Here is a 15070-nt window from a genome sequence, read left to right as displayed (position 1 = left end):
AGTGAACAGAACCAGGTAAGCAACAATATTAATATAACACTCTTAATTCTGCCCGAGTATGCCACAAGTTATGGATAACTTTTCTCTCCAGAGAGAAGAAAGGAAGATAATTGTTTTATTAGAAATAGTAGCATAGCAATAGAAACAGGCAGGTAAATTCCTGAAACTAGAGGTAGAGGGGAAAGAAAACATTTAGCCCTCCTACTTGCCAAGCTTCTATCCTGCTCCTTTGACCCCTCTCAGGCTGACTCTCAGGCAACAGGTATTACCACTGCCTTTTGGGATATGGGTTAATAAATCTTCCCACTACTCTATCCATAATGAAGAGAAGTCCTCAGTTTTGTTGATGTTGGGGTAATTATTTTCTGTTTGCCAAGCTGGATCTCTGAATTCATTTTTTTTTTCTTGAATACATTTTCATCCCAAAGGAAACATTGTTTTTCAAGGTGATTCAATTCTCCTAGACCATACAGATTTTGTGGTATTATTGGATTAAATAGGCCTTATGGGTTTACCTTGGGAACCTGGACACCATTTATAACATTTTCTGTGGGGGGAATACATTTCAAGCTGTAAACTACCAGATCTACAAAAAGCTCATTAGTAAACCAGACATGCTCTTTCTTCTCTTTGCCTTACCTTTGCCTGTGAGAAAAGCAACCACAATGGTACGAACTGCATTCTTTTAACTAACTTCTTTTATCAGCTGGAATGCTTTTGTCTGTAAGTAACAGAAGACCCTGCTAAATGTGGCTTAAACAATAAGGACATTTATTATGACATTCAGGAGGAAGTCCAGCGAGAAACAGATCTAAGCATTGGCTCAGCAGCCTAACAATGCCTTAAAGTACCTAAGCTCGTTCTAACCTCTGGCAAGTAACCTTGCCTTGCTCTGCCTGTCACAAACTTCCTCATCCCCAACCCCTTAGGCAGCAGTAACTCTATGCATTAAATCCTCATAACAACATCCAAAGGCTGGAAAGGAAAGGGAACTGAGTTTTCTCCTTAACGCGTATTTCTTTTATCAGGAAAAATACTTTTTCCAGAAGCCTTGCAACAGACTTTTTTTCATGTCCTCTTGGCCAAAACTCAGTTACATACAAATTCCAAATGAATCTCTGGTTGAAAGGGGAATGATACTATGGCGATATCTTTCATATTTCATACCTGAGCTAGAAGTGAACTCATCTTTCCTGAGCACATTTTTCCCAAACTTGAACAAAATTGGGGTTTGATCAGGGAAGAAGAGAGGACTGGTTGTTGGTAGGTAACCAATAGCATATGTCACATTGTAATTTTACTCCCATTTATTTCCTCTTGCTTAAGAGGTTTACTCTAGATTCGGTAACATATGGCACTGGGCTGTGAAGATGAGACTTTAATGGGATACAAAGCACATTAACAAAATGTGTGCTAAATTGCAATGCTATGGTTGTGCTGCAAATTCGATGTTGTGAAATTATATTCCTGATTAGACAGTATAAATAGTGCAATGCCAGTTTGGATGTTACAGTGATTCATTGAGTTTAAAGACATAACATGTAGAAAACTCCCTAGTGCTAACAATGCTTACTTTTCACTGACCTATGTCCAATAAGCCAAAAGATAAAACATGTGAAATTCACATATAAACAAGAATATTAGTTATATGCCACTTACTGTACAGATGGTCCCCAACTTACAATGGTTTGACTTATGATTTTTCAGCTTTATGATAGTGTGAAAGTGATACACATTTAGTAGAAACTTTATTTTGAATTTTGAATTTTGATCTTTTCCCAGGCTAGTAACATGCAGTCCAATCCTTTCTAGTGATGCTCAGCAATGGCAGTGAGTCAGAGCTCTGTCAGCCATGGGATCATGAGGGTAAACAACTGATACATTTACAACCATGCTGCACCCACACAACTATTCTGTTTTTCACTTTCAACACAACACCCAATAAATTACATGAAATACTCAACATTTAATTATAAAATAGGCATTGCATTAGATGATTTTGCCCAACTGCAGGCTAATGTAAGTGTTCTGAGCACATTCAAAAGACTAGGCTAAGCTATGCTGTTCAGTAGGTTAGGTATATTAAATGCATTTTCAACTAATGATATTTTCAACTTACAACATTTATCAGGGTTTTATCAGGACATAGCCCTATCATAAGTCAAGGAAGATGTGTACATTGAAATTATGGCAGCTTTTCTATGATTAATAACACAGGACATGCCACTGATAGTCTAGGGACTATTGGCAATAGTTTTCTCAAAGCAATATCCCGTGAATTGGAGTCAGATATAACCAACAATACAGTCACCAAAGACACCCTTCTCCAGTAATACTCTTAGACAACCTATTTAATAAAGACCATTGCTCCTTTTGTAAAGATCATACTCCTTATCACAAGGTTGTGTAAAAATAACTCACAACTTAGAAACATATCTTAGGTCATCTTCTTTGTCTCAACAAGAGTGTGCAGCTCCCACCATAGGACCCAAAGAGAGGAGAGGTGAGTTCTAAACCCACTCAACTCCAGTGAAGTAATCTGATACAGGCTGGGTTACAGCCAGATTCAATTACTTATGCCTAAAACAAAGCTACAACACTTAAATACACAGAATCACAATGTCAACGTCTACTAGAATTTTCCTACAAATACAATGTGGTCCCTAGAAGAGAGGATAGTCCTTCTATAACCATATCCTGGTTGGGAACCTTGTGAAAAGATATGAGTCTAAGAGAGAGTATACCCTCTGTATTACCTCTCTCCTTTAACTTTGAAATATCACATAGTAATGAAAACTATGTGTCATTATGACTTTCTTTGACTTACTTCTCTTCCTATGTGGGGTCAGAGCAAGTGAAAGCGGGGGTTCCCATCATTCTTTATTGAATGCCAATAGTTCTTTCTTCCTTAACTTTAGTTGGAGAGTGAAGATAAAAGGATTATCAAAATGGAAGTCTTCTCACCTCATCAGATTTAATGTGTGTCTGAAAGGGAGGAAAGCAATGCTTAAAGAGCATATAATGTATCTTTTCTTTTTGCACAAAACCAAAGGAAGAATAAAATATAATAAAAAAGAAGTACACAGACCACATTTACATGGGAAATATTTTTTAACTACAGTGAAAACTGTTTTATAAATTTTAGTCATTAGCCATAAAGTTAGAGAAATCTTAAAATTAGAAATAAATAAACAATGTCAGGGTAACCTAAAGCTATTCGTGTCAATTCAACTTGAATTCCTAACAGTTGTGCAGTTTGCAATTAACAATCTAACACTGCATTGTCCTATCAAATTTGAGTTATGATCTTAATCAATTTATCAATAATAATTTAATGGTTGTTCAGCATTAGGCTTAGCTCTTTTAAGGAATACAAAGGGACTATAAACACAATGCCTGCTTCAAGGAGTTTACATCATAGTCAAGGAGATGATTATTACACTTGAAACAATACAGCATAATGCAGCAACTATATAAATTAAATGTTAGATTTACATGCAATCTGAAATGTACACGTTCATACACTTCTGATATTTTATTTCTCATCTATTTTCTTCTTTTGACCTTTTTTACATGCAGTTTCTCTCCATTAGCTTGGCTATTGGTCTTCATAATGTGGGTGAAGCACCAGGCTTAATGTACTGTAGATTTTATCTAAAGCTGGTGTCTGTGACAGTTTCTGTCTGCCTTTACAAAGCCCAAAATAAAACTAAGCTAAAGTATTCTTGAACTTTTTATAATGTGAATAACTTTCTGCTTGCTTAAGAATTATTTGGAATAATTTCTCAGGAAAGAACAGATGTTGGTAAAGCTAAAGAACTAATTGGGTTTTGCACAGTTCTGTCAATACATGGGAAAGCTTCTGTCTATCTAGATACCTGCCAGAAAATAACAAAAGGTTTTCACTGACATGCAAAGCAAGAGTTCATTTAATTTTTCAGAATTCTATTTTTCAACTCTATGTTCATTAGTTAGGTTGATATTCTTTGTCCCTAATTATGTTGTTTTAGGTGCTGAAAGATTTATTTAAAAAATATGTATAACTAATTACAAAACTACATAGATATTTGTACTTAATTGGAAGATGGATAGAGGTAGCTTATTATGATTTTGCAAGGAAACAAAAAAAACAAAGCCCAAGTAACTATGATGTTTCAAATCCAAGAAAACTATGTATGCTTAAAAAAGTGAAATGTCTAGCTATAATTATTTCTTTTTACATCCAGGAATTAACCAACTAACTAAATATAACCTATATTAAATCAGTTCTACATCATAACCTCAACTTTAAAGTGGAAATCTTAGTAGACAAAAATCTTTCGCTAAGGAACTATTCAAAATATTTTCAAAAAGGTTTTCTTCCTGCAACTGAGAAATTTGAATTAGAGATGCATAATAATAAAACATCTACTTAATGAGTTTTTTTACATATTGATAGACAAATATGTAGAAAACGGTTTTAGTCTTGTTGAAACAAAATGGTCCTGATGTCCTTTATGTCTTCCCGACTTATTGTGAAATATATTTTAATTATTCAACAATTACTATCTTACCTATAAAAGGAAATTGTCTCTTTAAAGAAGTAGGATAAAAAAATAGGCCAACTTGTTTATGAAGTAAAGTATTTTCATCCACTTACTCATAGTTCTTGGCTTTTGACAGGATGTCTTTGACATCTGAAATGGAAATATTCACTCTATAATTACACAACTTTATATTCATATATATATATGTATATATATATATATGTATATATATATATATATGTATATATATATATGTATATATATATATGTATATATATATATATATGTATATATATACATACTCATGCTAAAAAAATTAGATGAGCTTATTTGAATTGCATAGGCCATCCTTTAGAATTGAGGAATTTATTCAGTTGGGTCTATAATTCCTAAGTATATCCTTATATGACATTGCAACTTTTTCTTGCCAAGTATTTGTACATAGTTTTTTTTTTTAAGTTTATTTATTTATTTTGAGAGACAGAGTGAAGCCAGAGTGAGCCAGAGAGAAGCAGAGGGAGAGGGAGAGGGAGAGAGAGAATCCCAAGCAGGCTCCATGCTGTCAGTGCAGAGCCCAAAACAGGGATCAATCTCATGAACTGTGAGATCATGACCTGAGCTGAAATCAAGTGTTGGGCATTTAACCAACTGAGCCACCCATGGGCCCCTATCTATACATAGTTTAAAAGTTACAAAACTTTAATATATAGTTACATCTTTTGGCCACTTATTCCAAATAAGTCCCCATCAGAACAAAGGCAATTTATGCCTTGCATCATGATCCCTAGTAACTAAATTACAAAGGGATTAAAATGCACAGGTGATGAATGGTATAAATATACAAGGAATTTTTTTTTATTTTTACATTTATTTATTTTTGAGAGGCAGAGAGAGATAGAGCACAAGTGGGGGAGGAGCAGAGAGAGAGGGAGACACAGATTCCGAAGCAGGCTCCAGGCTCTGAGCTGTTAGCACGGAGCCTGATGTGGGGATTGAACTCACAAACCATGAGATCATGACCTGAGCCAGAGTCAGATGCACAACTGACTGAGCCACCCAGGGGCCCCTACAAGCAATTTTTCATGCTGTGCTTTAATTTAAGAAGGGGACATGTATAAATGTTAGTTTGAAAAGCAGAAACTTTCAAATGATTTACAGTTTTTCCTATATAAATACTGTGTATCCTAATCTCTTTCAGATTCAACTTTCTTGTGGGTCCAATGAGAATAAAATGGTTTCTAGAGAAGATTATATTTTTAGTTACTAAAATCTTATTACCTTTATTGAGATATATTTATTTTGAGACATTTAATCAACACTTAACTTATTACAACAAATCTCCTGTTCCTAACACCCCATTTATATTTTACCATTATTTAGGAAACATAGCTATCAAAATATTACAAAATAACACATGTATTAGTCAAAGATGGCTACAATTATGCTAGATAACAAGCATCCCAAAAATCTGTGACTTGTAAAAACAAACATTAGGGCACCTGGGTGGCTCACTTGGTTAAGCGTCCAACTGGGGGTGAGGTCGTGATCTCATGGTTCGTGGGTTTGAGCCCCGTGTTGGGGTCTGTGCTGACAGCTCAGAGCCTGGAGTCTGCTTCAGATTCTGTGTCTTTCTCTCTCTCCATATATAATCTAGGATACCGAGTTCCCATTGCTTTTTGTATTTCTCTGGTAGTACACACCATAGTCTAACTTCTGCATTATTTGACTTGTCATTTACTGAATGCCACCTGTCAGTCCTTCAGAAGCTCTATTTTGCATATTTCCTGCATCTTAGCAAACTACAAGCTCCCTCAGATCAAAGGCTGTCTTACTCATCTTTGGCTTCTCTGTGGGGCCTAGCACATCTCTTTCACACAGTAGGTTCTCAATAATATTCACATTTAAAAAAATGGTTTTGTAAGAAAAGGTCTCAGTAATTTTTATTCATTTTGTCCAGGAGTTTCACAAAATGATATAAAATTTTACTCTAGGCTTCAGCAAAAGCACCTGGATCATAGACACTCAATAAACTGTAACGGGGTCATTAGAGGTAATTGGATCTATTTGAGCCAGGAAAAGACTGTGCCATTTGCCTTGAGGTATTTAAAATCAAAGATAGAACCTCATTTGTCTGGGATAATTTGAGTGTTGGTCTGCATAACAGTTGTGACCCCTTCAGACTATTATGGTTCTAAATTAAGGATTTTGAACATTCAACTAGTAAATGGTAAACTGACAAAAATTAGGACATACACTCACTAACTTGTAACACATTATTTATATGATTACAGATGTCTCCAAAGTTATTAAATATTTTTACTTATATAGAATAAAGTAGCTAAAATATTATATTTATAAAGTTTTTTAATCCTCATTGATCTTTTTCCTATCTTCCTTAACTACTGCTTTTATATGCCACTAATTGCCCAAAAACATAATGTAGCCCATTATTTCTTTATAGGCTAAAGAAATTTAAATTTTAAAGCTAGAAGAGACTAGAAACTATTGAATCTTATCTGTTAATTTCACACACTAGCAACTGAGGTGCATAAAAATCATTATTAAAGTCTTAACCTATCAGAAGTTAAATTGTGACTGGTCTCCTGACTCCTGATATAATATTTTTATTTTACCATCGTTTGCCTTTTTAAACTCTTCTGTTTTTCAAGATCTCTATGATGAGACTCCTTTATAAGTACTTGGATTTATTTCCAACTTTACCCTCAACACAAGTCTTTACTCAGGGTAATTGCCTTCCATTATACAAACTTCTGTTGGGAAAAGTCTTCCCTTAAATTCCCTGCTGTCCAACTCAAAGACTGTCCTTCCTTATGAAACAAACTCTGCTGTTCCAAATCGCAGTGACTCTGGAGACTTCAAAAGCAATATTTTTGCCATCTACAGGTTTCAAACTCTAACTTAGGTGCCTTACATAAAGACAACTTTCAAGCAGTTTATAATACAGCTGGGGAGAGTAAACATGTTCATGCAAACAGGGCAAAAGATTATGAGTGTTCTAAAATGGCCACGGTGAGCTGTAGGAGCACAAATAAGAGAGGGGTATTTAGGTAATACCTGGTGTAAGCATTTAAAGATGGTAAAAAGTCTAGAAAGAGGGAAGGACAATATGAGATGATAGGTAAGCATTGCTCAAAGGCAAGAGTTATAAAGTGCAAAAGGAAAGCAGCAAATATCAAATTTGGCAGGGCCTTAGGGTTTGTTAAGCAGGGTAGTGAAGAAAGTGTAAAACAGGAGTAAGTCAGAGTAAAGCTTTATCTAGATAATATTAATTTCCAAGAAAAGGTACTTGAACTTCATTCAAGAACATGAAAAAATATGAAATATTGAGAGTATTTGAGCAATGCAATATCTTGGTCAGAATTTTGCTCAGGAAAATTAAACCAGCTAGAATCTATAGGATGAACTGAAGAAGGACGTAACTCGTGCCAAATAGACCAGTTGGGAATAGAATGCTATAGTTCAGGAAAGGGTTAACAAGGGTCTGGACTAGAGCAACAACTAGAAGAGAAAATAGGGCCTCAAACGTGTAACAACACTGGGATATAATCAATATGATTGGGTCATTGATTGGATATAGAGAAGAGAGAGAGAAGTAGTTAACAGACACGTGCATAGACAGAGAAAGAAAGAAAAGAAAAAAGAAAAAACACAGAAGAACATCCAAGTATCACAGAGGAACATAATTACATTTTTAAAAAGTATTGAGTTCTGGAGCACCGGGGTGGCTCAGTCAGTTAAGAGGCCAACTCTTGGTTTCAGCTCAGGTCATGATCTCACAGTTTGTGGTTTTGAGCCCCACATCAGGCTCTGCGCTGACAGTGCTTGGGATTCTCTTTGCCTTCCCCTCTCTCTGCCCCTCCCCTGCTTGCACTCTGTCTCTCTCAAAATAAATAAGTAAACAACAACAAAAAAGTATTGATTTCTAAGTTAAATCCACAACGTGCATATTATATGTCCCACAAATTAATATGTATATTTTAAATACAGCAGCAATTTAATGCTTAATTACATACTGACATTTTGTTTATTAATTGTTTCAGCCATTGTCATCTTCAACAATAGGAGATACTTTCTGAGGCAGGGAAAAAAGAGGAGTGGATGGAATGAACTGACATGTAGAAAATCATTACTACATTTCACACTCAGCATAATATATATACTGCTATTGCCATTTTACAGAAAAGGAAACTAAAGCACAAAACTATCAGCTAGATTGTCTGTATTTCCAGAGAAGATAAAATGTGTCCCCATTTTTATTGACTCCCAGGACTTAGTGACTGTCAAAGTTATCAGTGAGTTGAGGTTCTGGGAAACAGATTTTGGCTGAATATAAGAAAAAAACAAACAAACAAACTTTTCAACAATTATAGCTGTGAAGTTCAAGAAGAGAACTGAGATCTATGGGGAAATTCTAATGAGTTTATGTAGGTATGCAATCTATAATCAAGGGAAATCACAAAAGTTTTTGTCTCAAATTGTTTCAATATAATAATTGATATGTGAGTAAAGTACGCAGAAGCAAATATTAGTATTTATGGACATATAATATATATTTGTATCTTTTTCTTATTAAAGGTTTTTGCTTGATTTTCCCAGAACCTCTTCATTAAGAAAACGATGCATATTTTTTAAAATTTTAATGTTTATTTAACTTTATTATAATCTATGGAATGTATGTGAACTGTGTGTGACTTCCACAGTGTCTCTTTACTATCAGTCAGTAATAGCTTGACATGTAGAAACAGAAATGGTACCCTGTATAAAATGAAGGAAAGCTTCTTTGTCAATAGTCAGGTATATTTCAATGGCTAAATCCCTTCCAAAAACCCACAGGAAGGTATGATGAGATAGCAAGGGCTGAAGAATAAAAAAAATTAGAGATCCACAGAGAAAAAGGCACAAATTCTTATTTAGGGCAAGAGAAAGTCTAAAACCCCCTAAGATTCTACCAGATTCCTTTTGTGGGGGGAGTCTATGTCTAAAATAAGACTTAATCCCCTGGCTCTTGGAGTTTATCACAATGGCAGGAGCTGGGCAGATTCATGATAGTTAACTCTGGATCATACATAAGATTTCTTCAGCTCTTTAGGGGTCTGCATCAGGGAGAATTAATATGCCTACATGTGTGATTTAATGCTATCCCAAAGTATATTTTTATTTTTCAAAAAGAGAAACTGAGACTGAGGGAAGCTAAGAAATATTCTGAACATTATAGAATGGGTGAAGCCAACATTTTCATTCAGACTCCAAAGTTCATAATCTTTACACTATACCAAGTAGTTGTAATATTACCTAAGCAGGTAAAAGTTTTTCTTAAAAAATGTTTCCAAATTAGGATTCATATTTCAATTTCCAATTTGTTTTACTATTTGAATGACTGTATAGGTCATAAAACAAACCTCTGGATCTTATACTATCACTTGAACTTAACCTTTAATTCCTCTTGATATTTCTGCTTAAAAGTAGACTTTTCCCTCATTGATTTTTTTCTCATAAAATCTCAAAAATAGTTTAATATTTATAAATTCTAACTCTTCTTGACCAAACCTTCAGATAAAAAGAAGAAAAAAAAAAGTCAGCAGAACTATTTACAAATTAACAACAATGCAAAAAACATAGAACACCCAGAAATGACAAATATAGAAGAGGTTCCAGATATCAAACAAGAAAATTGCAGAATAAAGAGAACAAAATAGCAAGTAACTATTTAAAATACTGCTAACCAGAGGCCCCTGGGTGGCTCAGTCAGTTGAGGGTCGACTCTTGATTTCAGCTCAGGTCATGGTCCCAGGATCATGGGATTGAGCCCTGTGTCAGTCCGTGTGCTGAGTATGGAGAATGCTTGAGATTCTCTCTCTCCCTCTCTCTGCCCCCTCCTCCACTTGCTCTTTCTCTCTAAAATAACATAAAATAAAAAAAATTAATAAAATAAAATAAAATAAAATAAAATAAAATAAAATAAAATAAAATAAAATAAAAATAAAATACTGCTAACCAAAGGAAAAACCGAGGAGATATTCTGAATTTGGGCAGCTTTCTTTTGACCATTTCCAAATGAACACACCAAAATTAGATGTTTGGTCTGAAACATAGTCACTTGTGATTAGAGTGGGGTATTCAGAAAAAGGTCTTTCCATTCATTTAGAATATTAACCTCTACACACACACACACACACACGCGCGCGCACGTGCGAGCGTACACCTACAAATATATCCACAAAAGCCAACTATGAATTACTTTTTAATATGAAAACAAGCACTCACAATCTTCTGCACATGTGATTCTATATATTTGTATGATTCAGAGAACACTGTACCAAGTATAAAAGTAGACTTAGATTCTAAACTGAAGTTTACCCCTTATTAATAGAGTGACTCGAAAAGTTACCAATAACCTTGTGCCTCAGTTTTCTTATCTGTAAAGAAAAGGAGTTGGGATGGATGATTTCTAAAGTCATTTCCAGCTATATGATTATATATGATTCTCAGACAAGTGAGATGAGAAAATCTATGTGGCTGTATTGAATTGTCTTTGTCCTTGGTCCTGAACAGCTTCAGACTTGAGGGCTGATTCATTATAGTCAGGGAGGAAAATTTCCATTTCAATTTCTAAGATAATCATGGCCAGGTTTAACCCTTTCAGATTAAATGTTAATTTTCTTATTTTTCTTAGGCCTCTATATTTGTTATCCCAGGACTTCCCTATAATTAGATGTCAGTCTTTTGATTAATTCTGTATTTGCTTCAGGAAAGTACCTACTTTTAGCCCTTAGATTATTTCTAATGTGTGTGCTCCCTGCCCTATCTATACTTGCTCTTGTGCTTTTATGCCTTTTTTCTTGCACCTAAGCAGCACTTTACTTTCACTGATTATTCTCTTTAAGAGCCTGATCTTTCCCTTTAAGATTCAACAATTATGGTCAATAATATACAGAATGATGTACTTCTAGTTCTTCTTTGTTTTAAACCAAAAACATTTTATCTCAGATATAGAAAATCCTCTTGTTATTGTTTATTCTTATTCCCAAACATCTATAATTTCCTTAAAATAATGGTAATTAAAATGTCCATAAAATATTTCCCAAAGTTTTAATTATTGTATAGGCAAGAATAAATATGTTCTACTTATATAACTTAAAGCATAGCTTATCATGCTCCATAACTCAAAATTAGAAAATTATAGTAAATCAACTGGTGTGCGCATAAGAATCACTTTACCAAACTGTAAATTTAGTAATAAGGTAACTAAATTCAAAAGTTCAAATGGCTGATCAAGTGGTAATTTATTAATGTGTTTTTATCATTCAAACATACGTAATGATATATTGTTTTAATTAGTAAACGGGATATACAAATGATAAAGAATACTTTCTATCTTTCTACTCTTTCTTTGTTGATCATATCTAGAGGTTGTTTGTAGCCTGAAGGAGAAACAGATGGATTGATAAATAAATCTTTACTGTATAAAAACCTAAATAGGAAATCATTATCCTGACTAAAAGTCTCTGAATTTTGGTACTGATTCATTTTTATTTATTTATTTATTTATTTATTTATTTATTTATTTACTTACTTACTTACTTTAGTTTATTCCATACCTTTAACTTATTCCTTTAATTTATTCTACAATGTCTAAGGCAGAATTCCAAGCTGCTGGCACTAGACAAGGACTCAAATACAGAATAGAGGGTCACAAACTGACTCTGCCAGGGAATGTTTAGATAAACACTACCATGTAATAAGCATAAACACCAATTATTGCCAGGACAGATGAGTATGACTGTGACATTACATTTCTGTTTTCTACACACACTTCTGAAGTAGTTTTAGTTTTAGTTCTTTTCTGAGTTCTCTTACCCTTCAAGACTATTTTTTGGGAGTATGGAGGTACAAAGAAAAAGAAATTTATCATTAAGAAACAGTTCTCTAGAGTTTCCCAACTGAAGCTGTTGATGAAGCTCTTAAATGTTAGATACCTCGATTGTTAATTCTATAAAAAATTGTCCCAAATTTTAGTGCTTTTCTAGAGTCTAGCAAATAATTCTAAATATCTCCACTTGCTGTGCAAGAAAATGAAGCCAGATTATCAGCTTCTTTGGATAGTTATTTATTATTATTATTATTATTATTATTATTATTATTTATTATTTTAGTGTTTATTTATTTTTGAGAGAGACAGTAAGACACAGTGTGAGCCGGGGAGAGTCAGAGAGAGAGGGAGACACAGAATCCGAAGCAGGCTCCAGGCTTCGAGCTGTCAGAACTGTGAGATCATGACCTGAGCCAAAGTCAGACACTCAACTGACTGAGCCAGCCAGGCGCCCCTACTTTGGATGGTTCTGTAAAGTGATGCAAACAATCAGAATCACCTTTTATTGTGAGCATTCTCCAAGCGAATTTTTGGTTGTATAGTGCAACTTATGTTTATAATGACTAGGTAAAAATTTTTAATATATTAAATTTATAATATAGAGTTGTGATTTTGTTATGTATATATAGTTTATTACACACAGAGTCCTTTTTAAATAATTACTGTGTACAGTAAGTATATGTATACTCATATAATGCTTTTCATAACAAAACTACATTTTAAATGTCTCTAGTGTCATGAGTGCTTTTTTAATTTACTAAAAATATTTATTGAGAATCTGGTATATGTCAGACACTCTCAATGCATCAGTAACATAGCAATGAAGAAATCCTGACTTGAATAATAATTGTTGGGAAATAATATTCATACTGTTTGAAGTAGTTATTGTTTTCTTTAATATGGTATATAGGAATATGCTGCAATGAAACAATTACTTTTTGTAATTTAATTATGGTAAAGCAATTTTTTTAAAGACAACCATTACAATTGCTAAATATTCTCATGACCAATTACCTTCATATCATCTTGTCAGTTCGTTGTACTGAAAATCTTGTTTCCATATAACTATTAATGCTTTAATTTTATTGCTCTCATTTTATGCATGATGGTAATGGAAAATTGTACACAACTTGTTGAATCTTGCAGTTCCACAAGATAGTTCATCTTTCTACTTTACTGTGACTGGATAATATCCTTTCTGTACACAATGTGTTTGTTCTTCTAGCTCATCTCTTTCTATTTTATTTTCTGCCCTACCTCTTGAGTTTGCTATTATTCTTCACCCCCTACCCCATAACAAACTTTCCAGCAAACTTGACTCCAGGGTTCCTTTGTGCCATCCTGAAAAAAGAACAGTATGTGAAATATGCTTTAATAGCATGCCCTTGCTGCTTATATAAAGAAACACCATAGGTAAAATAATGTTCCATATCTCTGTGATATATTGCCATTTGTGACATGATTTCCAAGGGACTATAACTTTATTTTATTTTTTCAGTGACTTTACATGAAGTATTTAATAGTAAATTTCTGTATGAGCATATCAACTAGAAGAAATGTTTACTGGTCTTGATTAACTGGAAATTTCCCTATTATTAAGTATTGTGTGATCAAGTACATTTTTCTTAAACTGCCAAAAACTTAAATCCAGGAACCAATCCAAGCTTTATGGGACATCAGGCTTATATAATTTTGGGAGCCTTGTTTCAGAAAAAACAATTTAAAATTATGAATACAAGGGGTGCCTGGGCGGCTCAGTCAGACAAGGGTCTGACTCTTGATTTCGGCTCAGGTCAGGATCTCAGTGTTCCTGAGTTTAAGCCCCGCATCTGGCACTGTGGTGATGGTGTGCAGCCTGCTTGGGATTCTCTCCCTTTCTTTCTTTCTCCATTCATGCTCTCCCTCTTTCTCTCTCAAAATAAATAAATAAACTTAAAAAAATAATAAAATCATGAATACTAAATTAGGTACAGGGCTGTGGAAGAGCCTCATTCTAGTTCAGGGCTTTTGAAGCTGGGGCCTTATCAACAACATGGCAAATCCACTTCTACTTGGAACCTAAATTTTATTCCCAACTGCTACTATTTTCCTCTATCATCATTTCTGAATGCACTAGGTACCCTCTTATCCTTACACAACTGCAATCTAATTGATTGATTAACTGAAATTTCTGGAAAATATGGAAATTAAAAAAAATTACATATACATGAACAAATATATACTTTAAATTAACACATGCAAATATTCATTTGTCAATCTTTTGATTGATATCCAAGGCTTTTTATATGGTTAAAGAATGAGCTAACAGATATTTCCTACTTAATTTCCCCCATCCTCACCTTTTACAATTTAATTTGTACATTTAAATTTTGCATTAATGGTTTAACATTTCCTATACTATGCTTTTACAATAAACTACCTCAAAATTGTTTCAAAATAGGTGGACTAAAGTTATCATTCATGACTATTTGTACATAGATTCTCTATTTTGTAGATTGTCCATGGCAATATTGTATTACATGTTGATTACCCTAGCCCTTTCTGAATTGCTTCCTTTGGTTATATTTGGCATATGCTATGTAAATAAAATAGAATTCATCCCACTCAAAACATATGATAAAGTTTTTATTTTATAGAATCTTGAACTATCTAT

General features: G+C 33.8%; 1 long non-coding RNA gene across 1 annotated transcript in view; it reads right to left on the bottom strand.

Annotated features, from left to right (window-relative positions):
* Positions 1–748: 748 nt before the first annotated feature.
* LOC123610725 overlaps positions 749–15070 on the bottom strand; it is a 61723-nt gene continuing 47401 nt past the window's right edge. The window contains exons 2-3 of the long non-coding RNA XR_006718267.1: positions 4640–4676; positions 749–2985 (exon numbers count right to left, since the gene is read on the bottom strand). This is a non-coding gene — a long non-coding RNA (uncharacterized LOC123610725). The remainder of the gene's footprint in view (positions 2986–4639; positions 4677–15070) is intronic.

Source organism: Leopardus geoffroyi, chromosome C2, assembly GCF_018350155.1.
Source record: "Leopardus geoffroyi isolate Oge1 chromosome C2, O.geoffroyi_Oge1_pat1.0, whole genome shotgun sequence".
NCBI lineage: Eukaryota > Metazoa > Chordata > Mammalia > Carnivora > Felidae > Leopardus > Leopardus geoffroyi.
Note: the sequence above shows the minus strand (reverse complement) of the source record. Positions and strands in the feature narration are given on the sequence as shown.